The 27379-nt window shown below is 33.2% G+C and overlaps 1 pseudogene; it reads right to left on the reverse strand.

Annotated features, from left to right (window-relative positions):
* Positions 1-1057: 1057 nt before the first annotated feature.
* On the reverse strand, positions 1058-25305 carry LOC132738417 (centrosomal protein POC5-like; annotated as a pseudogene).
* Positions 25306-27379: the final 2074 nt, after the last annotated feature.

Here is a 27379-nt window from a genome sequence, read left to right on the forward strand (position 1 = left end):
CAAACAATTTCAATTTATTTTTGCAATAACACTAAATTTGCATAATTTACAAAAAAAAACCCCATTAGCAAGTCAAATAGGCAAACATATAAAGACATAGGTCACTGTGATGTTAAGGTATTGACATGAACACAAACAATAATGATAATTATCATTACTACATGTTCAAATCATTAATAAAATCCTTGCTTAGTCAACTTAATGAAATTCTTGCTTGGTGTAAAACGAACTTGTTGAAATTCGTCTTTGTCATAAAGTCAAATTGTTGAAATCCCTGCTTGGTTTAAAGACAAATTGTTGACATCCTTGCTTGGTGTAAAGTCAACTTGTTTCAGTCCTTGCTTAGTGTAAAGCCAACTTGTTAAAATCCTTCCTTGTCATAAAGTCAAATTGTAGCAATTCTTGCTCGGTGTAAAGCCAACTTGCTAAATCCTCCCTTCGTGTAAAGTAAACTTGTTGAAATCCTGGCTTGTTTTAATGACTAATTGTCCACAACCTTGCTTGGTGTAAAGTTAACTTGTTGAAATCCTTTCTTGGTGTAAAGCCATCTTGTTGAAATTCTTGCTTGGTGAAAAGTCATCTTGTTGAAATCCTTGCTCGGAGTGAAGAGAAATTGTTGAAATCCTTGCTTCGTGTAAAGCCAACTTGTTGAAATCCTTCCTTGTCAATAAGTCAAATTGTTAAAATCTTTACTTGGTGTATAGTCAACTTGTTAAAATCATTGCCTAATGTGTAGTCAATTGGTTGAACTCCTTGCTTGGTGTAAAGTCAACTTGTTGAAATCTTTGCTTTGTGTAAAGTCAAATTGTTGAAATCTTTGCTTAATATAAAGTCAAATTGTTGAAATCCTTTTTGGTGTAAATTCAACTGGTTAAAATACTTGCTTCTTGTAAATCAACAACTTGTTGAATTCCTTGCTGGTTGTAAAATCACCTTGTTGAGAACCTTGCCTAGTGTAAAGTCACTTTGTTGAAAGCCTTGCTTGGTGTAAAGTCAACTTGTTGAAATCCTTGCTTAGCGTAAAGCTAACTTGATAGAATCCTTGCTTTATGTAAAGTCAAATTGTTGAAATCCTTGCTTGGTATAAAGTCAAATTGTTGAAATCCTTGTTTGGTGTAAAGTCAAATTGTTGCAATCTTTGCTTGGTTTTACGTACACTTGTTAAAATCTTTTCTTGTTGTAAAGACACCTTGTTGAACTCATTGCCTAAAATTAAGTCAACTGGTTGAAATTCTTGCTTTAGTAAAGAAAACTTGTTGAAATCCTTGCTTGGTGTAAAGCCTACCTGTTGAAATCCTTGATTGGTAAAAAGTAATCTTGTTGAAATCTTTGCTTGTTGTAAAGCCAACGTGTTTAAATCCTTGCTTGGTGTAAAGACAGCTTGTTGAAAACCTTGCTTGGTTTAAAGACAAATTGTTGAAATCTTAACTTGGTGTAAAGTCATCTTGTTGAAGACTTAGCTTTTTGTAAAGCCATATTGATGAAATCCTTGCTTTGAATAAAGTCAAATTGTTCAAATATTTGCTTGGTTTAAAGTCAACTAAATGAAATCCTTGCTTTGTGTGAAGTCAAATTGTTCAAAATCCTTGCTTGGTATAAAGTCAAATTGTTGAAATCCTTGATTGGTATAAAGTCAACTTGTTGAAATCCTTACTTGGTGTAAAGTCACCTTGTTGAATGCCTTGCCTAATGTTAAGTCAACTGGTTGAAATCCTTGATTGATGTCAAGTTAACTTGTCAAAATCTTTGCATGGTGTAATGCCTTCGTGTTGAAATCATGGCTTGGTCAAAAGTCATCTTGTTGAAATCTTTGCTTGTTGTAAAGCCAACTTGTTGATATTCTTGCTTGGTGTAAAGTCAACTTGTTGAAATCCATGCTTGGTTTAAAGACAAATTGATTAAATCCTTGCTTGGTGTAAAGACAACTTGTTGAAATCTTTGCTTTGTGTGAAGCCAACTTGTTTAAATCCTTGCATGGTATAAAGTTCAATTGTTAAATTCCTTGCTTCGTTTAAAGTCAACTTAATGAAATCCTTGCTTTGTGTAAAGACAACTTAACGAAATCATTGCTGGTTGGAAAGTCACCTTGTTAATATCCTTGTCTAGTGTAAAGGCAACTTCTTAAAATCTTTGCTTGGTGTAAAGCCTATCTAATCAAATCCTTGCAAGGTAAAAAGTCATTTTGTTGAAATCGTTCCTTTGTGTAAAGCCTAATTGATGTAATCCTTGCATGGTATAAAGTCAAATTGTTAAAATCTTTGCTTGGTTTAAAGTCAACTAAATGAAATCATTGCTTTGTGTAAAGAAAAATTGTTTAAATCATTGCCTAGTGTAAAATCTACTTGTTGAAATCCTTGTTTGATGTAAAGTCAACTTCTTGAAATATTTTGCTTGGTATAAAACTCTGGAAACAAAGTGATCCTTCAGAAGCATTAATCACAACAAAATTACAAAATAATTGCAGACTCGGTTTGATTGAGTCTGTTAATGAGGGATTATGAATACGTGCAACATCCCTCACGCCTCCGAGGAGCGGTACTCAATTATCAATTCTTAATAGTGCTGGCATCAATAATCCCGAAGGACCAAAAAAATATAACAACACTGAAGTGAAGTACGGGGCAACTTTTTACAGCTGCCACACAACACTTGACACCTGCAGTTGTGAAGTATAAAATTCTGGAAACAAAGTGATCTTTCGGAAGAATTAATCACAACAAAATTACAAGAGAATTGCAGATTCGGTTTGATTGAGTCTGTTCATGAGGGATAATGAATACGTGCAACAACCCTCACGAACCTTAGGAGCAGTACTCAATTCCCAACACTTAATAATTCTGGCATTAATGATCTTGAAGGACCAGAATAATATAACAACACTGAAGTGAAGTACGGTGCATTTTTTACAGCTACCACACAGCACTTGACACCTGCCGTTGTGAAGTATCAAAATCTGGAAACAAAGTGATCCTTCGGAAGCATAAATCACAACAAAATTACAAGATATTTGCAGATTCGGTTTGATTGAGTCTGTTCATAAGGGACAATGAATACGTGCAACACCCTTCACCCCCCTTAGGAGCAGTACTCAATTCCCAACACTTAATAATTCTGGCATTAATGATCTCGAAGGACCAGAAAAATATAACAACACTGAAGTGAAGTACGGGGCAACTTTTTACAGCTGCCACATAAGCATTTGACACCTGCTGTTGTAAAGTATATTAATCTGGAAACAAAGTGATCCTTCGGAAGCATAAATCACAACAAAATTACAAAAGAATTGCAGACTCGGTTTGATTGAGTCTGTTCATGAGGGATTACGAATACGCACAACATCCCTCACGCCCCCTAGGAGCGGTTTTCAATTCTCAACACTTAATAGTGCTGCCATCAATGATACCGAAGGACCAGAAAAATATAACAATACTGAAGTGAAGTACGGGGCAACTTTTTACAGCTGCCACACAGCATTTGACACCTGTTCTTGTGGAGTATAAAAATCTTGAAACAAAGTGAATTTGTTGAAATCCTTGCTTGGTGAAAAGTCATCGTGTTTAAATATTTGCTTTTTTTGTAGAGCCAACTTGTTGAAAACCTTGCTTGGTGAAAAGAGAAATTGTTTAAATCATTGCCTAGTGTAAAGTCTACTTGTTGAAATCCTTGCTTGGTGTAAAGTAAACTTCTTGAAATGTTTGCTTGGTATAAAAATCTGGAAACAAAGCGAACTTGTTGAAAACCTTGCTTGGTGAAAAGTCATCGTGTTGAAATATTTGCTATTTTGTAAAGCCAACTTGTTGAAAACCTTGCTTGGTGTAAAGAGAAATTGTTTAAATCATTGCCTAGTGTAACGTCTACTTGTTGAAATCCTTGCTTGGTGTAAAGTAAACTTCTTGAAATGTTTGCTTGGTATAAAAATCTGGAAACAAAGCGAACTTGTTGAAAACCTTGCTTGGTGAAAAGTCATCGTGTTGAAATATTTGCTATTTTGTAAAGCCAACTTGTTGAAAACCTTGCTTGGTGTAAAGAGAAATTGTTTAAATCATTGCCTAGTGTAAAGTCTACTTGTTGAAATCCTTGCTTGGTGAAAAGTAAACTTCTTGAAATGTTTGCTAGGTATAAAAATCTGGAAACAAAGTGATCCTTCAGAAGCATTAATCACAACAAAATTACAAGAGAATTGCAGACTGACTCGGTTTGATTGAGTCCGTCAATGAGGGATAATGAACACGTGCAACAACTTTCACGCCTCCTAGGAACGGTACTTAATTCTCAACACTTAAAAGTGCTGGCATCAATGATCCCGAAGGACCAGAAAATTATAACAACACTGAAGTGAAGTACATAGCAACTTTCTACAGCTGCTACACAGAACTTGACACCTGCTGTTGTGAAGTATAAAAATCTGGTAACAAAGTGATCCTTCGGAAGCATAAATCACAACAAAATTACAAGAGAATTGCAGACTCATTTTGATTGAGTCTGTTCATGAGGGATAATGAATACGTGCAACATCCCTCACGCCCCGTAGGAGCGGTACTAAATGTTCAACACTTTATAGTGCTGGCATCAATGATCCCGCAGGACCAGAAAAATATAACAACACTAAAGTAAAGTACGGGGCAATGTTTTACAGCTGCCACACAGCACTTGACACCTGCAGTTGTGGAGTATAAAAATCTGGAAACAAAGTGAACTTGTTGAAATCCTTGCTTGGTGAAAAGTCATCTTGTTGAAATATTTGCTTTTTGTAAAGCCAATTTCTTGAAAACCTTGCTTGGTGTAAAGTGAAATTGTTTAAATCAAATTTGCCCCTTTTTTTTTAAAACTTTTTTCTTTGTTAAGGGAAAATTTTTTGTTATATTTGGAAATTTGGGAAAATTTAAAATTCATTTTTTCTTTATAAAGAAAATCTTTAAAATTTAATTCGAATTTCGGGCGGTTTGGGCATTTCCTTTTAATTCTTTATTATGAAAAGGGAAAACCTCAATTTTTTAAAAACTGTTTTCATTAAATTTTTTTTTGTGGTTTAAGTACCAAATTAATTCTTTTCCCTTAAAATTGCTTAAAGTGAAGTTAATCAAAATCATCATTTCGGTTTTATATCTTTTTTCTCTTTTCTTTTTACTTAAATTATTTGTTTTTAAAGCAAAAGGGTTTTCCCCCAGGGGGTTTAATTAGTAACGGGTTTTTATTTTTTGGGCAAAAAAGGTAAACAACCCAATAATTGTAAACGCATTGGCCCAAAACACGCTTAGCTGCAGAATGAAAGATCTCCTACAGGAAAATAAATTTCCGCCAAATTTTTGTAAAATATTCTTCGAAAAAAACTTATTTTAAAAATGTTAAAAGGGGTTTTAAAGTTTATGATCTGTAATAGCAGATGAATGCAAGTTCGTCTTCTATTAACGAGTTTTATGTACTTTAAATATAATGTAGTTGGAGAACACAAATAAGTGCTGGCGCACCATTGTTATATACCGGGTATTTCGTTTTTATGTGGAACATGAACTCTGCAAGTGGTCTAAGAGATACGATGGCTCCAACACTGGTTAAATCAAAAAATTGCCATTGCACTTGATACTTGGGGATGACGTTGAATAAGAATTGAAAATACTTTGACCCTTTTTATTTTTTCCCATGTTAATATTTAGAATTTCAAGTGGGCGCCGAACGTTTTTTGTTTTTTAAAAATCTTTTTTACATAAAGTCATAGTACTTTTCATTATTTTTTCCTTTTAAAATTTTCCCTACTGTGTTTAAAAATTAATCGCATTCAAATCGGGTTTTCCCTTTAAGATAATCTCGAACTTAATACGGAATTTTAAAATACAAAAATGTTATTTTTCAACATGGTTTAAAGTTATTGAAACAGGAGGGGGCATCTTAGAAAAATTGTTTTTTTTAAAATGGTTTTTATCTAAAAACAAAGAAAAAATGAAATTAATTTAGGAAATAAAGATTGAAATATTTTTTTGACCATCATAATCAATTTAGAAAATGCCAAATAATGGGGCCAAAACCCAAATAAAAGGGCAAAAGGGCCTACAACCGTTTAAATTTAAGGGTTAAAAAATTTTTTGTACTGCCCTTTTCCTTTTTTATATTTATGGGAAATTTAAATTTTCTTAGGGGGACTTCTACTCGACATATTTGAAAAAAATGTCAAAAACTCTTAGCATTAAATTATTATTCATTTAAATGTTTGGTTACTTAGCGTAGGTTAGACCGAAATACCTTATCCGTTCTGTGTATTCTTACTTATGTATTTGAGGTTCTTATCCGAAGTTTGATCAAAAAGGGCTTACATGTTGTGATTGTGTCAAATCATTGTTGTTTTCATGTTTGTAAATTAAATGCAGTTGGTCTGCTATTGATGGTTGCTATTTTTTCAATTTTAATATTATTTTTACTTATTCAATATTCATAAAATCGTTAAAGAATCAATAAAGTTTAAACAGTGTGTTTCAATAACTGTGTGACTGATGTTGTTAAAATTCAATCATGTGTTCTTTTAATAATATTATTTAACTTATTATGTAAAATGTTGTCATCAAAGTATCAATGTTATATATAGTGATAGTAACTGTGCTCTTACTGTTGTGTTCGGGGTTATTATCCGAAATTTGAAAGGTTCAATTGTATCAAATCATTGTTTTACATGTTCTTATATTAGTGTTGTATCTGTTGTTCTGTTTGCATTATTACTCAGAGGGGAGGGGTGGTAATTATTGTGGTAAAGATTACAATCCTGTCAACATTGGTTCGAGTACTACTCAGGTGATATTAATGTACACCTTGTAAAACAAGTATAAGTAAGTTAGTTCAAGGAAGATAATTCGAAAGCTTCAAGGAAGAAACGTTTGCTGATGTTGTAAAAACTTGTGGTTCAACCCTTTTACTATATTGTGTTTTAATTATGAGAACATTATGTTATAAATGTGTAAAAAAAGAAGAATAAAATATGTTTAAATCAAATTCGAAAGCTGACACAGAATGAGCTTTATAAACATAATGAGGAAAATATCCGATAATTTGGAAACTTTCCTGGGAAAGTTATTTCGTAATGTGAAAAGGATTATTTGTGTACACACAAATTTACAAAACAAAATGTAGATTTATAATCACATATATTGCTTATATATATCATAAATACATGTGGTGTTTTGGTGTTTCTTTCATTGTCAACATCTTTATTTATATATACATTCAAGTTATTGTCAAGATATTATTAATATTTTACTCAGTGTCTAATCATATTTTTGATGTTTGTGGATAAAACGCATTTACTGCTGTTTCTTTTGTGTGCTATAGTTTATTATAAACAATTTTAACTTTATATGTTTAGATTATAGATATTGTTGCTTTCATAGATATTCGTTATTGTAGCTTTTAGTGTTATAAATACGCTTTTTTCTAGATGTGTTTTTAGTAATTTGTCATTCTGATTACAGTTTAAAATGGAAAACGTACTTTTATGGACATTCTTTAAAGGCCCAGTATGCCTCACAAATGCTTTAATTTTTTTTATTTCACAAAAGCCTTTTAATGTTGGTGCACTTTAATAAAAGTATCTCAAAGTTACTCATTAGCCAATTATCTGAACCATTTTTGTCATCTGTTGCTTGTTGGCAGTGAGCACAGTTAGAGTAAATAAGTTTCTTGTGTTGAAGTAAAAATTCTGCTATGTTTACATTTGGTACTTTTATGACAAATTATTTCACGTTTATGGCAAATATTCTCTGAAACCATTATCTAAATAACATTAAATTCATTTTTGCCCTTTCTAAAGAATAAAATAAATTGTTTCTTTGGCATAATGTGCCTTAAATAAAGTTTATCGATTTAATACTGCATAATGAAAAGCACAGCATGTTAAATAATGAATTTAAAGACGTTTTACTCTACACTATCCGATATAGGAAGAGAACAATGAAGCATTCGAATAGTTGTAAGACTGATTGCAACTGCTCCTTTGCTTGAAAGTTTTAATCCATGACTCTATTTGTTTTTGTTTTGTTCACAACAGCGAATGTTGTGAATGGGGAGATGGGGTATATGTCTCCGGTCTTTTCAATTTTTTTTATTTCAAGGCGATTGAGTGTATTTTGCATTTGTGCAAATAGGGTAGGTGTTGCAATAAGGATATTTTTTCGCATCTTTCTTTTGGAATAATAATTATCTTGATATAACAGTTGGGACAGAATTTTATATTATTTTTTTAATGTCAGATATTAATATTAGTTTTTAATAATGTGTGTTTATAGTGTTTTAACCGGAGTTCAAAGTCCCGTGTGTTGTATCTTTTAGTCAAAAATTAACATAACACATAAATGTATTAATAATTCCAGATCGTTGACTTCATGTAAAATAGTTCTTTAAAGGCACAGAAATCAAAAATGTGTAATTAAAGATTAAAGAGTGTTTAATAATGGATTGATAATAGATTCAGAGCATATTAGATGTTAAAGAACTTTAAAAAGTAGCGTTAAACGTGCAGTAATATTCCGAAAATATAGCAAAATATAAACAAAGTAGTATTCTGACTTCTGTAAAGAAATGTTATTCACTATAATTGTATAGATTACCAAAAAACATTTAAATAAAAAAAATGGTTCTTCTAGCCAATAAGTTTTTGAAATTGTAAAAAAAAAATATCCTTATATAAAATGTTTTTGAGAAATAAAAATGATAGTATTTCGGACAAATGGACCTTTAAACGTCTACTTAAATTCAAATTAAATTGGCAAAATTGTATTGGTATGAACAACAAATATCCAACGGGAAATCTTCGCACCCGAATACAGTTATATGTTAATTTCTTCTGGGGTTAATAAGTTTGAAAAAAATGGTGGTTTAACTTGAACCGTATCGTGACGGTCACCGTAAAATTAATTTTATAGAAACAATACAAAACTGATGCGATAAAATATTAACTCAAGAGTTTCTTGGTAACCATGTTTACACAAACTAAGTTAAGAATATATATACAAAACCAACTGTAGTTATATCATGTGTTTTGCTATGAATCTATGTAGTCATTTTAGTGTATTAAATATTGTACGCAAGCTGCCTTTGTTGTGTTTTGCTAGAAACTGTTACCAGCCGTTTTATATACGGCTTGAAATCATCAACTGGGTATGAATAAAATAATATATCAGCATTTACATAAATAAAGATATACGAGATGTGTTCATATGAATGCAACTAGGCCAATAATTCGCTTTTAACCACATTTTGCATATACTATATGTACATGTATCGCATAGATTGTTGTGTAAGCTCTCAATTGAGACTTATACATGTGTAACTCAGTTCAGTCTAGCTGAGACAAAAACACTATCTACTCGTGTACACCAAAGCGAAAATGGTTGGAAATGGTCTCCTTTCACCGACCAAATACGGTCCTATATCTAGAACAGCTGTATTCTTGGTATACAGGCGATAGACATATTTATATATTTTATATGAAATATGTCGTGCTTATAGGAACAACGAACTTTTTTCATCTGTCACACACTGGTGTAAGACATTTAAAAGTGATATGGATGCAGTAAAAGATGCACCTCATGCAACTTTTCAAAAAATGGTTACAAACGTTAAGGATCTGATAGCTACTAATGTAAGATAACTAGTTATATGGCTAAATGCGATGATATATCTGTAAGAGCCGCTAATCAATTCTCAGACGTGATTTAAAAATAAGAACGATAAGTACCAGATGGATACCCCATCTCCTAACAAAAGATACCCCATCTCTTTACAAACGAGCAAAATCTTGCTCGGGTAAGAATCTCCGAACAGTTGTTAAAACACTCACCTAAATACAACAATCGATCTCAAAGACCTTGCATAGCAGAACGTACCATGATCGTCAGAAAGGTCATGTGTGTAATTTTCTTTACCAATCAAGGTCCTGTCATTCAATTTGTCATACCTAAGGGTAAATCTGAAAATGCCAAGTTTGACAAAGGCAAAGTCCTTCATAACTAAAAGAAATATTCAAACAAGAGTGTCATAATGGTCCTTGATCTCTCATCTGACCCATCAAACTCATCGGAACAATTACCTAGACAAGCATTCTGACCAAGTTCATGACAGGTGAGTCAAAAATGTGACCTCTAGAGTGTTAACAAGGATTATCCATATTTAAGCAGTGTGACCTAGCTTTTACCCAGGTGACCCATATTCGAACTTGACCTAGAAATCATTAATACAAACTTTCAGACCAATTTCCAGGATACTTGGATCAAAACAGTAGCCACTAGAGTGTTAACAATTTTTTCATGCGAGACAACCCATGTTCAAACTCATCTGAGCAAATACATTGAAAAGCGTTCTGACCAAGTTTGATGATAATTGAATCAAAATTGTTACCACTAGAGTGTTATTATTAGTGACCTATTTTTTCCGGAATGACCCATGTTCGAACTCATCCAAGCTATCACCTAGACCAGCATCCTGACCAAGAGTGATGATGATTCAGGGAAAACTATGACCGCTAGAGTGTTAACAATGTTTACCTATTTTTAGCTCCGGTGACCTCGTTTTTCATCCCTGATGACCCATGTTCGAACTCATCCGAGCTTTCACCTAGGCAAGCATCCTGAGAAATATTGATGATTTAGGCAAAATTATGACCACTAGAGTGTTAACAAAGTTTTTCTATTTTTAACTCCTGTGACCTAGTTTTTTCATCCGAGATGACACATGTTCGAACTCATCCGAGCTTTCAACTAGATAAGCATCCTGACAACGTGTGATAATGATTGAGGCAACAATGTGACCGCTAGCAAGAGTGTAAACGAACAAGTTGGAGGGAAAAAGGGATGACAGACGACGGACATTAAAACGACCCCTAAAAAGCTCCCCCTAAGCAACTGTGACAAAAAAGGCGGCCGCCCCGGGGGAGGGGCAATGCGCCCAAGGGGGGAGACGCAAAAAGGGGGCGGTTCCCCAAGGCATTTCCCCCTTTTAATTTTTCCCTATTTTTGGAGCTCAAAAATCACTTGGACGGAAGAAAAAATCAAACGCAAAATAAAATCTCGGTTCGGTTATATTTAAGTGTCTGAACAGTATACTTTTAAAAGATCTGGTGGCGAGTATTTTGAAGGATTAAGATAATTATTTTGGCACACTGTTTGGTAAGGACTTCTAAGAAATTGACCCAGTTTCATTCATATTTGATCACCCCTAACATTAACATCATACCCTAGAAAATATAACCAATAAACCTTCATCGTTTAAACCACGTGACGTTATATGACAAGAGTAATCATTATTGAATCTTATCTATCAATTAACCCTCCCTTCTATTTCCAGAGTCAAAAAATCCATATCAAATGCATATCTGACACCATATTTACCCCGTTTTTATTAAGAATTAAAATGATCATATATTCAGGAGTAACAATCATATACATATTCATATACATAATCAAGAGCAATCAACCGTGCACAGCTATTTATATTTATGTTGTAGTAAGAAATGTAGGTCGTGCACAAGTTTACAAGTTCAATAAATTCAGTAATGAACCTTCACAAATATCACAAACACAAATTAAGACCGTTTAAAGTGCAAAAGAATAATTTTTCATTGACGTCCGAATAGCGTAACACTTACATTTAGCGCGTCTTTACACTATAATGTGAAATGTAAATGATGTCACGTCAAAATATATGCATGGCCGTGCAATACCATATTTACAGAGTGGCAAAATCGGCACAGGTATGTGATTAATGTTATTAACATATGGTACATACATTTTGCTTCAGCATGACGAATTACATTAAAGGAACTCCACTGAGGTCCAAAAGCCAAAAATAACAAAAAAACATTTGAATTTCTTAAATAGATCAAGACAGAAGTATATGCAAAAGAAAATTTTATTTATGAAATGTATTCTGAAATATATTGAAAACCATATTTTTGTGTTATTATTTGACCGATTTGAGTAAAACGCTTTGTAAAGCTTTTAAATTTTGGGCCAGTTTTAAAGCTGCAGGTCTCTAGATGAGCAAAAATATTTCGATAAAATCAAAACTGAGAAATATGTACTAAAATTTAGGAAAAGCATAAAATTTTAAAATGAGTATTTATTACTATGTTTTTACTCCATTACTAATGCAGCAAGGATTATTTTTGCATATTGTGACCTCTTAATGGTAATTTAAATGGGTTGCAAGTGTCATTGATATTGTGTCAACTGCATTCCTTTGGTAACTTTACAATATTACAAAGTTAAATACATTTTCAAATTTTCAAGACAATAAGCATGAATCTGGAGGCGTGCTGTTTAAACAATTAAAATAATTATTCTGAAACAACAGAGTAGGCAATTGATCTGAAATTTTGCACAAATGTGTTAAGGCTAGACCTTCATCACATTGAACATAAATCTTAAAATGATATTTTCAGTATCCGACATGTCCAAAAAAAGTGGAATCCCTTTAATAAGCCAATTAACATCAAATGAATAAATTAATTTATTTCCATCACAGCGAATATTAATCTTGTAGAGATTATTTCCAGTATCCGACATGCCAAATAAAACCTCAGTGCAGTCCCTTAAATTAGCCGATTAACATCAAATGAATAAATCAACTGCTTAAAGTTCGTCATCTAACTTCCATACAGTGTTCTTTTTCCAATGTAAGAGAAAATAATGACAGAACTAAATAATATAACATTGTTAATGATACATATTTTACAGCAGTCATGTTTATAATAAATACTGTTTATTTGTACATTAATCATGCAACATTATAAAAAATATATTTCTTTATATTATATACTTATGAATGAAATATTGTTGAATAAAATGCGTACTTTCATTTCCTGTATTTTCAGCTTAAAAATAATTATTTTTCACAGCAGTGAAACATATTTTTCGTATTTTCACTGCTGTCTTGCCAGACTACTTTTTCTAAATCAAGCCAATACACAAAATTAAAAGGAAAATCTTTCCAATTGTAATATTAAAATTGAAAAATGTATATAATGAACAGAAAATTCAAGTTTTTTTTCTAAAAATACAAGATTTATTTGCATCTTGTGGTATGAACATTTTTATATTTCACTCATGGCTACTGCCACTCATGAAATATTTATTTCCATACCACTCGATGAAAATAAATCCTGTATTTCTAGAAAAAAACTTGAATATCATCTATTTATTTAAACGGCCGACATTCTATCTTCATACTTACGATAAAATGCAAACTGGAAGTCTAGCAACACAAAACACTGAGAACATAATATAAATATAACCAACATATGTTTCATCTAACAAATAAGAAAAACTCTAAGCTAATGAAAATTCAGACAGAAAAAAAGAAAATACTAGGTTTTATCAGTGAGATCTAACTGTAATCCTAGTTACAAATCAACAACAAAGATGCTCCTGTTTAAAATCAAGAAACTGATAATAAAATGAAGATTTTGAGAATAAAGAAAATAAATAAATAAATAAATAATATTTCTTAAAGAATAATTATCCTAAGTTAAGAAAAGACCATAATTCTGTCAAAGTTAATGCTAGAGTTATGACCCTTACAAAGTGACCTCCTATTATGCTCTCAAATAAGTGTGTTAAGTATTAAACATTTCTCTTCAGCAAGTTTTGACATACCAACTTCCACACACAAACATTATCAACAAGACGGCCATGATAGCCCTTAGGTCGCTCACCTGTATAAAGGCACCCGGAGCGGGGCCAGTTTAAACCCCAGGGCTTTTATTTGAACAAACTTAGAAGACACCCATTAGAAGATGTTTCACAATGTTAAGTTTTTACTACACACATATAATGAAAACCAATGATCTACTCCCCCCTCCCCCCGTCAGGGCCAATTTTAATCCAGGGGATTTTATTTGAACAAACTTGGTAGAAGACACCAATAAGAAGATGTTTCATGCTAAACATCTAAGCTCTATCTCATTGGGTTTTTTTAAAAGAAGATGTTTTTAAATTTTTACTATACACATATAGTTAAAAACAATGACACCCCTGGGGGCGGGGCCAGTTTTGACCCCAGGGCTTTTATTTAAACAAACTTTGTAGACACTCACTAGAAGATGTTTCATGCTTAAAATATCTAAACTCCAGCTATTTGTTTTTTTTTTCAAAATTGGTTTTAAGTTTTTGCTATACACATATAAGGAGAACCAATGACACCCGGGGCGGGGCCAGTGTTGACCCCAGGGCTTTTATTTGAACAAAATTTGTAGACACTCACTAGAAGATGTTTCATGCTTTAAATATCTAAACTCCAGCTATTTGGGTTTTTTCAAAGAAGATTTTTTAAAGTTTTTGCTATACACATATAAGGAATATCGAAGACCCCCTGGGACGGGTCCAATTTTGACCCCAGGGTTTTTATTTGAACAAACTTGGTAGACACTCATTAGAACATGTTTCATGCTAAATATCTTAGCTCTAGCTCTTTAAGTTCTTTTAAAGAAGATTTTTTAAGTTTTTACGATATGCATATAGGGAAAATCAATGACCCCCTGGGGCGGGGCCAATTTTGACCCCAGGGCTTTTATTTGAACAACATGAGTGTCTACCAAGATTGTTCAAATAAAAGCCCTGGGGTCAAAATTGGCCCCGCCCCAGGGGGTCATTGATTTTCCTTATATGCATATAGTAAAAACTTAAAAAAATCTTCTTCTAAAAATCCAAAAGAGCTAGAGCTTTGATATTTGGCATGAAACATGTTCTAACGGATGTCTACCAAGTTTGTTCAAATAAAAGCCCTGGGGTCAAAATTGGTCCCGCCAAAGGGGGTCATTGATTTTCCCTATATGCATATAGTAAAAACTTTAAAAAATCTTCTTTTAAAGAACCCAAAGAGCTAGACCTAAGATATTAAGCATGAAACATCTTCTAATAAGTGTCTATCAAGATTGTTCAAATAAAAGCCATGGGGTCAAAATTGGCCCGCCCCCAGGGTCATTGATTTTCCCTATATGCATATAGTAAAAACTTTGAAAAATCTTCTTCTAAAAAACCCAAAGAGCTAGAGCTTAGATATTTGGCATTACACATGTTCTAATGGATGTCTACCAAGTTTGTTCAAATAAAAGCCCTGAGGTTAAAATTGGTCCAGGCCCAGGGGGTCATTGATTTTCCCTATATGCATATAGTAAAAACATTAAAAAAACTTCTCTTAAAGAACCAAAAGAGCTAGAGCTAAGATATTAAGCATGAAACATCTTCTAATGAGTGTCTACCAAGTTTGTTCAAATAAAAGCCCTGGGGTCAAAATTGGCCCGGCCCCAGGGGGTCATTGATTTTCCCCATATGCAAATAGTAAAAACTTTAAAAAAATCTTTTAAAGAATCCAAAGAGCTAGAGCTAAGATATTTAGCATGAAACATGTTCTAATGGGTGTCTACCAAGATTGTTCAAATAAAAGCCCTGTGGTCAAAATTGGCCCCGCCCCAGGGGTCTTTGATTTTCCCTATATTGCATATAGTAAAAACTTAAAAAAATCTTCTTTTAAAGAACCCAAAGAGCTAGAGCTAAGATATTTAGCATGAAACATCTTTTAATGAGTGTCTACCAAGATTGTTCAAATAAAATCCCTGGGGTCAAAATTGGCCCAGCCCCAGGGGTCATTGATTTTCCCTATATACATGTAGTAAAACCTTAAAAATCTTCTTTTAAAGAACCCAAAGAGCTAGAGCTAAGATATTTAGCATGACACATCTTCTAATGGGTGTCTACCAAATTTGTTCAAATAAAAGCACTGGGGTCAAAATTGGCCCCGCCCCAGGGGTCAATAGTTTTCCCTATATACATAGAGTAAAAAGTAAAAAATCTTCTTTTTAAGAGCCCAAGAGCTAGAGCTAAGATATTTAGCACGAAACATGTTCTAATGGATGTTTACCAAGTTTGATCAAATAAAAGCCATTGGGTCAAAATTGGCCCCGCCCTATGGGGTCATTGATTTTCCCAATATTGCATATAGTAATTAAAAATTTAAAAATCTTCTTTTAAAGAACCCAAAGAGCTAGAGCTAAGATATTTAGCATGAAACATGTTCTAATGGGTGTCTACCAAGTTTGTTCAAATAAAAGCCCTTGGGTTAAAATTGGCCCTGCCAGGGGGAGGGGGGCGGGCAAAAGTCATTGTTTTTCATTATTTGTGTATAGTAAAAACTTAACAACATGAAACATGTTCTAATGGGTGTCTTCCAAGTTTGTTCAAATAAAAGCCATTTGGCTTAAACTGGCCCCGCCCTGGGGGCCTATGTACAGGTGAGCGACCCCAGGGCCATCATGGCCCTCTTGTTATTATATGCATATATGAAAAATCAAAGACCCCCTTGGATGGGGCCAATTTTGACCCAATGGCTTTTATTTGAACAAACTTGGAAGACACTCACGAGAAAATGTTTCATGTCTAAACTCTAGCTATCTGGGTTTTTTTTTCAATATGAAAGAAGATTTTTAAGTTTTTGCTATTTACATATAAGGAAAATCAATGATCCCCGGGGCGGGGCCAAGTTTGACCCCAGGACTTTTATTTGAAGAAACTTTGTTATCACTCACTAGAAGATGTGTCATGCTTAATATCTAAACTCCAGCTATTTGGGTTTTTTCAAAGAAGATTTTTTAAGTTTTTACTATACAAATATAAGGAAAATCTATGACCCCCGGGGCGGGGCCAATTTTGACCCTAGGGCTTTTATTTGAACAAACTTGATAGACACCCATTAAAACATGTTTCATGCTTAATATCTTAGCTCTATCTCTTTGGGTTCTTTAAAAGAAGGTTTTTAAAGTTTTTACTATATGCATATAGGGAAAATCAATGACCCCCTGGGGCGGGGCCAATTTTGACCCCCAGGGCTTTGATTTGTACAAACTTGGTAGACACTTTTTAGAAAATGTTTCATGCAAAATATCTAAGCTCTAGCTCTTGGGGTTTTTTTGAAAGAAGATACTTTAAGTTTTTCCTATTGGTTGCCATGGAGTTTTTAATGGAATTTAAATTTTTGAACAAATTTGAAAGGGGTCAACCTAAACCTAAGGATCATTTCTGTTGTTTGGTTGCAATTGGCCATGTGGTTTAGGAGGAGATGTTGTTAGAAAAGTTTGAAGCCATTTTTTGAAGGACGCACGACGCACGACACACGGACGCACGACGCACGGACGCACGCAGAAAGATGACAAAAGCTCAAACTTGAGCACTTTGTGCTCAGGTGAGCTAAAAAGTGATGCCTGGGTGAGGACAAAAGCCCTCCCCATTTTTTCAATAACTAAATGTTTAAAAAACAAGTTTGCTGACATTTTTTTCGCGTGAATGCTTCTGTTATCATATTATAAGATCACAAAATGCTTACAAAATTTCTGAGAAAGATTTTTCATTGTTTTACCTATATGTTCGTATGAAAACTGTCATGAACACCTTCAAAATTGCTTATTAATATAAAGTTTAAACTATACTAACCAATAGTCGGCCCTGTGTTACTGTAGAAGGTCGTGACCCTTCACTGGTTACAATTCTCTCATGTTGATCGTGTGGTAATGTTTAAGGGATACTTTAATCTTTCTCTGGTATACTGTCTTTCATGTTTTCACTGATATCGTCAGGTACATTTCCTGATCTAACTAAATTGAAAATGTATTAAAAAGTAAAATATTGTGAAGTGAACAAAAATTGTAATTTAAACATTTTTTTGCAAAAGGCACTTACAATCATCGTAAATTACTAAAAGGAGGTCAAAATATGCAAAAATAGCCTTTATTACAATAGTAATGCAGTAGATATATGGTGATAGATATTGCAAAAACAATCATAAATCATAACATGTGAATTATAACTTGAATCAGGAATCTTTTTACTTTTCTTAAAATCTTAGTACAATTTTCTCAAGCTTGAATTTCTCAAAATATTAAGGCTCTTCTGGAGGCATGCAGCTTTAAATGCCTATGTTACAAACTATAATTAATTGACTTCAAACAAAAATTAACATAAAGATCTTTTGGACAAGATTTGTTTATTCTTTTAATACTAATTATAACAGTGGATAAAAATTTATATAGCATTGTCTTAGTTTCGCATTTTCTTACTTTAGGCCACATTGTCTTTGTTTATCATTCTCTCGCTTTAGGTCACATGGTCTAAGTTTCACGTTTTCTCACTTTAGTAAACAAGGTTTTATTTTCACAGTTTCTCAACTTCGATTCTCAACTTCAAGTCACATGGTCTTAGTCTCACATTTTCTCAACTTCAAATCAAATGGTCTTAGTTTCACATTTTCTCAACTTCAAATCACATGGTCTTAGTTTCACTTTCTCAACTTCAAGTCACATGGCCTTAGGTTCACACTTTCTCACTTTCAGGTAACATTTTCACATTTTCTTACTTGATGTCACAAGGTGTTAGTTTTACATTTTCTTACTTCAGGTCACATGGACTTAGTTTCACATTTTCTCAACTTCAAGTCGCATGGTCTTAGTTTCACATTTTCTCATTTTCAAGTCACTTGATCTTAGTTTCACATTTTCTCAACTTCAAGTCACATGGTCTTAGTTTAACAATTTCTCAACTGCAGGTCACATGGTCTCAGTTTCAAAATTTCTCACTTTAGGTTACATGGTCTTAGTTTCACATTTTCTCACTTCACAGCAACTGACCTCCAGAAGATAGCAGAAAAACTGCCGCCTTTCTATTTTTTTCAAAATACCCCCCTCAAATACAGTTAAAAGAAATCAAAATGACACTTCAAAATATTCATATTTTAACACTATTGCTCTGAAAACAAACAGTTCGCTTTTCCACCAATGGGAAATACCTTCTTTTATTATACCACGGAATTCTTTCATCCGGGTTTTTTCTAGTATCACGTGGTCGTTCAGGGCAATATCGCAACCTGTGCTCCAGAGAATCCGGGATTTTATCAAACATGTAGGGATACGAATAACTGCTTTTGTTTTTATATTTGTAGTAATTCAGGGCATTAATATTATTATTTATTAATTATTTTTTATATATATGATGACCAATTTATCGATTTAACCTTTAGCTTGAAATGTCATAGGCGATAGGGGCATACCAAATGATGAAAATTGAAAAACGATCCCGGGCATACCGGATACCGGGATTTTTCCAAACCACTGTTGTGACACGTAACCGCGTTTAATGAATTATCTTCTCCTATTTATATTGGTTACTGCGTTAGTAACGTAGTAGATAATGGAAACAGAACCCGATATATTAACGCTTTTGTCAACATTTTTTCTTAATTCAAGGTGTCGGTTATGATGGATTTATACAATAAACCTAACTGTATCAGTATTTACTGTTTACTTGAAATTTTATTTCATTTTTTTCATTTTACCATCTGCAGGTGAGTGGCTTTCAGTCACAGGGTCTTAGTTTCACATTTCCTCACTTCAAGTCACATGGTCTTAGTTTCACATTTCTCAACTTTAAGTCACATGGTCTTAGTTTCACATTTTCTTACTTCAAGTCACATGGTCTTAGTTTCACATTTTCTTACTTCAAGTCACATGGTCTTAGTTTCACATTTTCTCAACTTCAAGTCACATGGCCTTAGTTTCATATTTTCTCAACTTTAAATCCATGTCAAAAAGTTTACCTATGTCTTTGTTTTCTTTTTCCTCATTGTTATGAAATATTGTCATCGCCTCAACATTAAGCGCGCAAACTCCACGCATGAACGCTTTCTTCATCATCACTTCGTACCATTCACGTTCTTTTATGCATCTGGGCTACCTCCGCCTTCACACATTCTAACTCTTCATTTGCCTACATTTAATATAACATGAGGAAAAATAATTCATTACGTTTATATGTTTATATATACATTCCTTTACACAAATACGATCTCTGATTACTTATCGAAGTGTGTTTTGTCCTTCAATAGTAAGTGCCGGCTTTTACTTGTTTATAAATCATGCAGTTTTCCCAAAAAAATTGAATTTTCGTCAAGTCTATTTCTTCCGCTTTTGCAAACATACCATATATCGTTTTCAAAAATAATTAAGAGCGGGGCTCCTTCCCCATCCTTGGAAAAAAAGCCATGCAGGGAGCCTCAGTGAATTTTCTCAATTAATTTTGGGATAAATCATTGCTGAAGTTGCTATTTTGGGAAGAAAATTGCTTGCATAATTTCATATTTTTGGGGAAAACTACATGATTTTAAAGAAATTTTCAATTGAGAAAATGCCTTTCATAGGCCTCTGTTGATATATAAGGTAGAAAATCACTGTGCTTCTATATAATATAATGCTCAAGATTATATCAGTGTTTAGTCATAAAAAACATAGTGTCTTTTGGAACAGGCACTGTTTCGTTTTCATTGAACCACTAATTTCATGTAGTGAATGCATATACAGTAAAAACTGTTTACAGTGACTTTGGAAGAAAAGAAAAAAAGGTCATTATAGACAGGGTGTCAATGTGAACAGTCTCTACATAATTCGAATATATGAACATATTTTACCAATATTTTGATGAAAAGCAGGAAAGTACCATATTTAATTATATTTTTTTATTTATATTAACCATATATTAAACATACCACATATCATATAGTCGCTACATACAGACCATTTATACGGTAAAAACTGTTTGGCGCACTTAACTATGGTCACTAAAGATAACAGGGGATCACTAAGACAGTCTTTACTGTAGTTGCAAAGAAGATTTTATAAAATGCATATTTTATCAGCTAACCAGTAAAAGTTTACAGTACATTTTTTCTGAAAATTCATGTATTATTATATAAGCAATCTTACTTCTTTCCCCTGTAAGCTCGTAACATTTTGTTAAAAAAATAAGAAATGGTGCAAAGCACTTCAGACCTAATTGCTGTAGAGTTACCTCCAAGTCAGCCCATAATATTAAAAGAACCCCATGCCTCTGGCTTTGGATGGTTACATGATAGTTGTGTTATTTATGCTATTAACTTTGATACTAACCTTATTGGCTTGAGACAAATTAGCAGCCTTTTAATCTGCATATCAATATAAAATCTTATTTTGATGTTTTCCGCATATTTTATAATGTTGCATCATAAGTATACCTTTTATGATGATTATTACTGTCGGAAGATTTGTGTACAACATTGAAAGCACTAACTGGAAAGAAGGTAAGAAAATAACCGGTAAATTAACTTACAGAAGCCAGTTTTGCCTCGTAATTATTTGTGAGCTGAATACAAACTTCTTGCGCCTTCGCCTGGCAGGCTTTTTCTACACGCACCCGCCATTTTGTCTCTATGACCGAGTGCCAAGCATCCCAAACTTTTCTTTGTAAACATCTTTGATGATGCTTCTTAGCTATCATGGTACAAAATGTCTGAAAAATATTAAGTTTGTTTTTACGTCATACCAACACAGTACAGGTCATATGGCAACGTTCCAGTTTTACTGGTGGAGGACGACCTCAGGTGCCCTTCCGTGCATTATTTCGTGTATGTGCACATCCATTTTTAATGAAGTTTACTATCATATTTCTTTCATACAAGCATTTTGGAAGAAGCATTTTTAAAATACAAACTATAATTTTTGCAGCAGAAATATAGCTTTATACATTAAAGCATTTATCCAGGAATGTCCCGGAAATTAGGTGTATGTCCCTGAAAGGTCCCAGACATGATTTATTCCCCGGTAACAATAAAAATCTAAAATAATCTACTTTGCAGCTAGACATTTTACATATTTATATAATCTTATTGTCAAGTTTTTTATTAAATATCTATCGGTAAATCTGTATGTAAAGTTATACTTCTCTTTTGAAATCATTATGTTTCATCTTCCACTCACAGAATGTTCTCGTCATTTCATTTTTATCTTTCTGTTTCTGCATTGCATGCGTCAGATTAGAATTTACTTGATCCTTCCTGTCTATGGATTTTTCATACGTAGCCAGTAATTCCTTTAAACTATTTATTTCTTCTACAAGTTTCATCTTGTCAGAGGCATGCCTGAAATACAGAATCAATGTCTAAATATGTCCTGCTTTTTTCAAAGGACTACAACAAATCTTTCACAGCACTTGGTGACAAGAGTTCTGTAAAAGTTTGGTTAAATGCCTGACATAGTAGTCATCGATTAAGTTCAGTGCTTTTAAAAAGCTTCTCTAAAGGAAAATATGATTATTAGATTCGAGATTTTTGGTGCCTTGGTAAAAGGGCAGGCACCAGAAATTTCTGCTGTATGCCACAAGTCCTATTTTTTCTAAGAACTTCATCAAAACTTTCACAGTTTCACAGCACTTGGTAAAAAAAGTTCTGTAAAAGTTTGGTTAAATTTCTTAAGAAATATAGAAAGTTGTGAGCAAAAGAAAATTGCCTTCACTCAGGTTTTTTATACATTATCATATATTTTTCAACTTTCCATGACATTCAATAATATTTCTATAATAGAATCCCCATAATGAAGATAACTAGATTTTTTCCAGAATTTTCTTGGTCTATGCCACCGCTGTCAGTTCTTTTCCCATTTTTTTCTGTAGAGACCAATTTGATAATGTTTTGTTAAGTTTACATTGTTGTGATAGCTTTTATGGTTAGAAGTAGAATGTAGCCAGGTCTTTCCTAGCCATTTTGGGAAGAGTACCTAGTCGAGTTTGCGTTGTAAATTTGCGAAATTGGGGAAAATATTTAGTACCATCTGAAACCTCTGTTATGCCTTTTTTGCATAGTACTTTGAATTGTGCAACATTGTTTATTCCAACCAATGCAAATATCATTCATAGCATAAAAAAATGCATAAAACATGTGCCAGGAAACATCATTCTAATACCATACTGAAATAAACTCTAGCAAATTTGTCAGTTTTGATGTTGAGAATTCAAGCTGGATTGACAATTCTTTTTACAGATTTTGGGAAAAAAAAGCTATTTTCCCCTTTGGGGAAGGGGCCGGAAATCTTGGGCCCATTTGGGGAAAACTGGTAAAAAAATGTTAGGAAAATGTTTTTTAGTACCCCTCATGCCCAGGGCATAAAAACAACTTGACCAAAATCAAGGGGTTTTGGGAATTGTTTTTTAAAAAACCTGATTTTTTTAAAAAAATGTCATAATATGATACAATATAAAAACTAATTTTTCTTTTTTTTTGGGTTTTTTCCCTCAATTTTAAGTCTGTCCTTTTTTCCAAATACCCAAATTTTTTATTTTACCTTTAACTCAAACCTTTATCAAAAAAAAGATTAAAATAAATAAACTGAAAATCCCCAAAAAGTGGGGTTTTTTGGGGCGAAAAAAATCCCCTGTTTGGGATATTTTTATTTCTTTTAAAAACAAATTTTACACTAATGAAATGAATAAATTTCTGCCCACATTTGCCCTATGTTTGGGTTAAAACTTTGTATAAAATAACAGAAAAAGGAAAAGTACATCTGCATGAAATTTGTTAATCAATTCACTTAATGATGTTATGAAATCACTTTTTTGCTCAATGTAATACAACATATTCTTATAAACGTTTACTCTATTAGAATATCTATTGTTCTTGTGTTGGAAGATTAAAACTATGGTTTATACTTCATAAGCTAAATCATTCATTACTTAACACTTAAAGTCCTAAACCCTACTCATACTGCACATCTGAACTCAAACAGTGTGCATCATTCTACAACAATGCATGCTTAATAGCTATTTGCTTTAAGTGTTTCACCAAGCATGTGAAGTAGCATTACTTCAAAATTTTATGAAACTTAAGAGCAGAATGTAGGTGATTTAAAGCCGCATTCATTTACTTTCTGTTGCAATAACAATTTTGTGTTGTTTCAAACTTAGTATTTTAGTAATTTCAATTTGAAAAAGTGCATCATATTACAGTTAAGCCGTCATTATTTTTGTATAAAGCTAACATTTAGCTGTTTAACAATGTTTGTTTTCCAAAAAAGACTTCATTTTTTGGGGAAAGCAGTGTGGGCAGCATGTGGGCAGCCGTAAAAAAATTTTCCCCGGGACTTCATTCAGTGTTTTTATATTTCTTTGGGCCTTCGGGGTCATTGGGTCCAAAACTATAAAGTGTTTTAGAAATTTAGTCCCCTTTAAGCCCCCTGCTAGGGGGCGTGAAGGAGTTTGCCCCTTATTTTATTATCCCCCTGTACGACTCAAAACAAACCGAGTCGCAAAATTTTTAAAAGTAATTTTGTTGTGATTAATGCTTCCGAGGGATCACTTTGTTTCCAGAAATGCATGTCAAATTATATGCACATTATAACGGAGTCGCAAATTTAGCGGCGCAGGTATGTGATAAAAGCATTTCAACCTAAATCTTAAAAGATATATCTTGTTCATCTTTTGGAAAAAATATTTTTATCTTAGAAATGCATTGAAATCCATGAAAGTCTTACTGAATATGTTTAATTTGAATAAAATTATGAATAAACTATGTATGGGAAGCTGCATACCCTAATACGGGTCAAGTACAATTGGTTTATTCTTAAAAAAAACTGCCAGTTGTTTTTTAATGACACTATAATTATATTCATATGGTGACCACATAAATTTATAGTGTGTAGAAATCAAAACATTTCATATCTACCTTAAATGAATTACAAACATGTTTATTTTATACATACAAAGAGACTGTGTAGCAATTATAATTTAAAAAAAAAATGAGTATAGTATATCTTTAATAAGATGATTAAAAGATTTAACATACAAGAACATTTCTCTTTAGATCTAGGCACCATTGGTGCATCATATTCTCCATCTTAGCTACATCAGGATCTACTATTGCTTTGTATACTTTCTCATATTCTCCAGTTACCTGCGGCAAAAATACAAAAACAGTAAAAAAATCATTAATCAATCTATATTAGTTGTTTGTTAGCTGCTGGAAAATACAAAACAAACAAGAGCTGTCTGTAAGACAGCAACGCTCGACTTTTTTTAGTGCTTGATAAACAAGATGGGGTCATGTTGGTGGACAAGTGTGCAAAGTTTCAAAGTCATATATCAATGGTTTTTGAAAATATTTGAGGTCTTAAAAAACATTAATGTAAATTTTAAGTCGAAAAAGGGGCATAATTCTGTCAAAATGCTTGATACAGTTACCTCCTCCTGTCTACAGGTTGGGATAATAATGGTGAACAAGTGTGGAAAGTTTCAAAGCTATATGTCAATGGACAATATTTGAGGTATTACAAAACTTTAACATTAGTGAATACGCCTACGCCGACACTAATGCTCGGGTGACTACAATAGCTTTACTTATTCTTATCGAATAGTCAAACTAAAAACAATCATCAATCAATCAATTAATTAATCAACAAATTATCAATCAATACAAGGTGTTTTTTACCTGCTGAAAAATACAAAACAACATCAATTATCAATCAATAAAAGCTGACTAAAGGGTACTTAATTGGCTACCTTATAATTTTCTCCATTGCCTTCAGCCATGTAAGCAAATTTTCTTTCCACATAAGAGCGATTAAATGATTTACGGTGCATCAAAAGCAAAAAGGGATTTTAAGCTGCACGCCTCCAGATGAGCCAAAATATTTCAAGAAAATCAATATAGAGAAAAATGTACTACAGTTTTAAGAAAGGTAAAAACATTCAAGATCCAAGTAATATTTTTCATGTTATGTGTTGTTTAAGACTGCTTTTGTAGTATTTTGTCACCATATTTCTTCTGCGTATCTAACGCAGTAAGGGCTTTATTTTGCATATGTTAACCCGTTTTTGGTATTTTTCCTGGATTGTAAGTGTCGATCGCAAATGTAATAACTTTAATAGTTCATCTCACATTATTTTACTTTTAAATACATTTCTTACTTTTTAATGAAAATTAACATGAATCCGGAGGCGAGCTGCTTTAAGTACAAGTTAAGTAAGTACAAAGAATAAATGTGTAACCTGATGAGATTCGAGAGGGTGCACCAACAAATTGTTTTGGAAGAAACACACATAGGATGTCAAACCTAGATCTATAGTGTCCTAGGGGTTTTATCATATACAATTAGACAAAGGAATGGGCAAAAGGCAACGAAAATAAAAACAAAACAAAAAAACAAACAAACAACAACAATATGAAAAGTCGACGACGCCGGAACGGCAAGGGCGCAAAAAATCCTACTTTTGTTTAACTAGAGATAAATGTAAGTCCCTGCTTTCACAACTTCAAGGTCAATATTAACCCATTGCTTCATAAGCATTTTGTGAAAAATGGCTGTTTTCATTGAAAAGTCTCCCGTTACAAGTTCAAATTGCTATAATACTATAAAAACTGCTTCAACACTAATCAAACTTGGCACAAATGTTGACTGGACCATTGTCCTTGCAACAACATGCTCAGACTTAAATTTTCTGTTACCATGGCAACGAGGGGACATCTCAAAATTGCCAAAAATCACTATTTTGCGTTGATTTTTTCCATCAAAATTGATTTCAAAGTGCTGCAACTTATCAATGGATTGAGATAGAGTCAAATGCTTTTCAGCGTTGGTTACACGTTACCTTATGATCAATCTGGGGTCATTTACAGCCTCTCACAAGTCCAAAATTTTCTTGGCGATGAGGGGGACTCCGCCCCCCTTCAAACCCCCCAAAACAGAAGGGGGCACATCCCCCTTCTGGCAACCCCCTGATGTATCTTTTGGATGGGGGGCCGCGCCGAAAAAGAGGTCAATTTTTTTAACAACATTTCTCAAACAAAAACAAGTGTTTGGGGCCTAAATAAGGCATATTTTCATCATTTGAGACAACAAAAAAGGGGGGGGGTGAAAAAGGCGTTAAAAGGCGTGTATATGAAGTAATGGGTTAACTGAAAATGATGAAAATACTTGAAATTACCCTAAATCGCGTTTTTTCATGTTTAAACATGGCCTGTCATATAAATTTGAAGAAAAATTGTTGTTTTGTAGATTTTTTTATTTTTTTCATTAACCCATTGCTTCATAAGCATTTTGTGAAAAATGGCTGTTTTCATTGAAAAGTCTCCCGTTACAAGTTCAAATTGCTATAATACTATAAAAACTGCTTCAACACTTATCAAACTTGGTACAAATGTTGACTGGACCATTGCCCTTGCAACAACATGCTCAAGCTTAAATTTTCAGTTACCATGGCAACGAGGGGTCATCTCAAATTTGCCAAAAATCACTATTTTGCGTTGATTTTTTCCATCAAAATTGATTTCAAAGTACTGCAACTTCTTAATGGATTGAGATAGAGTCAAAAGCTTTTCAGCGTTGGTTACACGTTACCTTATGATCAATCTGGGGTTACTTATAGCCTCTCACACGACCAAAATTTTCTTGGCGATGAGGGGGACACTACCCCCCTTCAAACCCCCAAAACATGAGGGGGCACATCCCCCTTTTGGCAACCCCTGATGTATCTCTTGTTTGGGGGCCGCGCCGAAAAAGAGGTCA

The sequence above is a fragment of the Ruditapes philippinarum genome, unplaced genomic scaffold, assembly GCF_026571515.1.
Source record: "Ruditapes philippinarum isolate M1 unplaced genomic scaffold, ASM2657151v2 ctg7149_1_1_1_1, whole genome shotgun sequence".
Lineage (NCBI taxonomy): Eukaryota > Metazoa > Mollusca > Bivalvia > Venerida > Veneridae > Ruditapes > Ruditapes philippinarum.